The sequence below is a fragment of the Chroicocephalus ridibundus genome, chromosome 1 (assembly GCF_963924245.1).
Source record: "Chroicocephalus ridibundus chromosome 1, bChrRid1.1, whole genome shotgun sequence".
In the NCBI taxonomy this organism is placed as follows: domain Eukaryota; kingdom Metazoa; phylum Chordata; class Aves; order Charadriiformes; family Laridae; genus Chroicocephalus; species Chroicocephalus ridibundus.
Window position 1 is genome coordinate 88175229 of NC_086284.1, and position 3688 is coordinate 88178916.

Consider the following 3688-nt stretch of genomic DNA (forward strand, 5'->3'; position numbering starts at 1 on the left):
CATTTGCTCTGTGAAGCTATTAGAGGAGTTGTGGGAGCAGAGGGAGAGTGCACATGCTTTCTTTTGCTACGGGAATTATTCAACAGCGAATACAGAGAGGCTCTCTGCCTTGTTAAAGCATGACAAGCAATATTTCTGATCAGGCCTCTCCTCCCCCGGCTATTGGGAAATCTTGCAAGTGTAAGACAGGCAGATCCCAGGCTATTTGGAAGGGAGCGATCCTACGCCTGCAGAGCTGGCACAGGCTAGTGGGACCCTTCCCACAGCATGGGGCGCTTGGCCATCACCCCAGGGGCTGGGTCCCAGGCCCCTGCTAGCCAGAGGGCACGACACTCGTGTGCAGGACACTGTGGCTGTATCCTCGCGAAGCACTAAACACGGCCAGCGCACAGGAGGGTGAAAATCCTGGCTCCCTTCCCAAGCATTCCCAAATGCTGGAAGCGGCCTTCCAGTACCCAAAGGGGGCCTACAGGAAAGATGGGGAGGGGCTCTTTATCAGGGAGTGTAGCGATAGCAGCAGGGGTAATGGTTTTAAACTAAAAGAGGGTAGATTTACATCAGATATTGGGAAGAAATTCTTCACTATGTGGGTGAGAGACTGGAACAGGTTGCTCAGAGAAGCTGTGGCTGCCCCATCCCTGGAAGCGTTCAAGGCCAGGCTGGATGGGGCTTTGAGCAGCCTGGTCTGGTGGGAGGTGTCCCTGCCCAGGGCAGGGGGGTTGGAACTAGGTGATCTTTAAGGTCTCTTGTAACCTGAACCATTCTATGATTCTATGAAACATTTTCATCAGGCTAATAAAACGAATGCCTCTCCCCCATCGAGGCTGGCAGGAGAGCATGGGGAAGGAAAGCTCACCTGCTGTTGGATACCAACCAAAGAAGACGTGAGATTTCTGGTCTAGACTGATTCCTCCCGGCCAAGGCTGTGGCCAGCCACGCAGCTCTGCTGCTGCTCAGCTGAGTAAAGGGGTTGCTGTTCCCAAATGCCCATCCCTGCCCCTCTTTCTCCACCAGACAACCCTGATTGCTTATACCCACGAGCATCAGGGTGATGAGAGTATGGGGGAGCTGGAACAGCTTTACCTGGGGCCACTACTGGCAGAAGAGGATCCGTAATTGCAGCCTGAGGATTGAGGACAGCATGCTGCTGCTGTGAGGAATCTCCTGTTTCTAATTTTATTTTCCTATTGCTTATCAATGTCATAAAAAGTTAAATTAAAGAAGAAGTGTAGGGTGTTACAAAGTCCCGTCATAAAAATGTATCTTCCAAGTCATAAATTAATGATTTGTTTTCTCCATCTGGTTTGCCTGATACAAACAGGAACAGTTTGCTTTTGCTGAGAGTGGAAATGCCTCCGCTGAAAGGATCTTGTGGAAATAGGAAGATGCAAGAAGAAAACATTCAGGTAGCCTGTGTCAGTCTGCACACTGCTACAAACAGAAGGGAAGTGCACAAAGGGAAATACGACTTGGAGGACAAACACACCACGCATGTTATTATTGGTTACTCCCTACAACACAACGTGCCCTCAGCTGGTAGGTATGTATTCCACAATTCACGAAGAAACCCCGTTTTTTGACTTTCCTCCTAAAAGCATGACGTGCCTGCCTTTCTGTCATGTCTGTGACTTTCAATGTTGTTGGCTCCTCAGGACATTCTTTTCAGTGCTGTTTTTATTGTTTCCAGCAATTACACTAACTGCTATCTCCAAAGGGGAAACTAGTATTGCCAGCTATGAACGAGGTTAACTGTGAAAGGCAAGAAAAGGAAGAAGCTGCAGATATGCCTAAGCAGTATTTCTACACCACTTCCAAAAGGAAAGACATCCTTATGCTTTGGAGATGGTGAACAAGGTGGTTTTGGTCAGAGTGAATAAGGTAAGTCCTGTAAGTCTAGATAAATGATTTGTTTTTTCTTTATTGTAGAAATCAAATCTGTCTAAATCATTTTACTCTGTTTTTCAAATATCTTGAAGTTGGATGCTAGCAAAAATTTGTGGCTAGATGTTAGCTATTTGCCTGCGGTTACGCCTGGGAAAAGGAGGTAGGGCTACTGCACTGGGAGGTTGTTGGTGAGGTTTTCTACATCTGCATGGTGGCTTTCAGAGGACCTCAAGACCAGCAGAAGGGGAAATATGTTGGCCTCATCAGGAGAATTAGACTTGAGTTTTACCATGATTTTTGCTTCTCCTCCCAAAGGATCTTGGGAATTTAGTTTTTGGGGCTGAGGCAAGTGAAGGCATACTGGAGAAAGAGATGAAATTATAGAACACAGCAGTTTTGCTTGTTTGGATCTCAGTAGGAAGATAACAGACGCCTAAGTGGAGAAAGAGCAAAAAAGGGCAAAGCTCTATGCAAAGACCAGTTACAGACTGTATTAAAAAATGGTGGCTTTCACAGATACATTATAAAAATAGTATTAAAAAAAAGTATGCACATGCACGTCAAATTTATCTTTTTGTTCTCCCTTAGCTTATCCACCTGTTTCTACTTCTTATACTGTCCCTTGTCTGAAGCAGCTCAGTTTCAACGTTCTTTTCTCTTTTGCTCCCAAGCATCTTGCAGCACATCTCAGCGCAGTGTGACTGGCACTCAACGCCCGGCTCAGGCTCCGCAAGGGATGGAGACCCTGGCCAGGTGGCTTCGTTGCCAAGGAGAGCTGCAAAGCGATCTGTCAAATCAGTCCCCTTCTGTTGTGTTGTCCGACACGTTTACGTTTTTATGAAGAAGCCAGTTCACTTAGTGAGTCTCTATTTTTAGGTTTGTGCCAGCAGCCCTTGGGATTTTACCTTGAAGATGGAGACGAAAGGACGTCTGGCAAGGTGAAGGTCTGCGTAGCCAAAATGGAGTTGTCTTCCTGGCCAGTACTCCCACGGGGACTGCAGATGCGCAGTTTGTGAGCAGTGCAGATTGCCGCAAGAACAACATTCTTTCGCTACCTTTTCTACTTGCTTGTTTTTGAAATATCCAAAGTTTTACAGCATTGCATCAGCTGCATTTTATGAGCTTGTCCCCCTTCCCCCTTCAAGATTGAATAAAGTCTGCAGAGGACTATAATGGCCAAGAGGGAAAACCAAGCACAGCATCTAGAAGACTGCTCAAAAACCTCTACAAACCAGAAAGAAGTTTAGATAAAATGTCTAGGCAAACATAGCCCCCTTTTGGATTATGTAGCGCAGGGCAGTGCCATCCAGAAACGTTCATACCAGTTCCCCACAAGCTAATTCTGATTCTAGAAGGGACCTGGTCATCACAGCATGACCCTGCCTTGGTCCCCTACCCTTCCTAAGCAGCAGCAGGTTATATTTGCATCGACAGTCTCTTTGATCACTTGGCAATACGCTTCTCCAACATCCTTGTTTAGGGCTAGTCTGGCCATCTTTACGTGATACTGCATTGTGCTATATAAATGTAACCTTCAGTTTTGTTTTGTTTCTTTTGAAATAAATGTAACTGTTTAATAATTGCCAAGATGACATTTAGGTTTTGCTTTTTATTTTGAAATATGAATATATGTTTTAGTTCTCTAGTCTAGTAAAAAATACCATATTTTTAATGGGCTCAGACGAGTTGATAAATCATTTTAGATGTTACCACTGTATTCCCATTTTTCCTTAAGTTATTCACTTGTTCCAGCACTCCTTCTTTTGGCAAGAAACTCACTTGCATAAGCTGTTGGATCAGCTTT

At 45.3% G+C, this 3688-nt stretch overlaps 1 long non-coding RNA gene across 1 annotated transcript; it reads left to right on the forward strand.

Moving 5' to 3' along the window:
* The first annotated feature begins 939 nt into the window (after positions 1-939).
* Positions 940-3405, forward strand: LOC134519162 (uncharacterized). Its single transcript, XR_010072155.1, has 3 exons — positions 940-1540; positions 1688-1878; positions 2761-3405. It is a non-coding gene; the product is annotated as an uncharacterized LOC134519162 (long non-coding RNA).
* Positions 3406-3688: the final 283 nt, after the last annotated feature.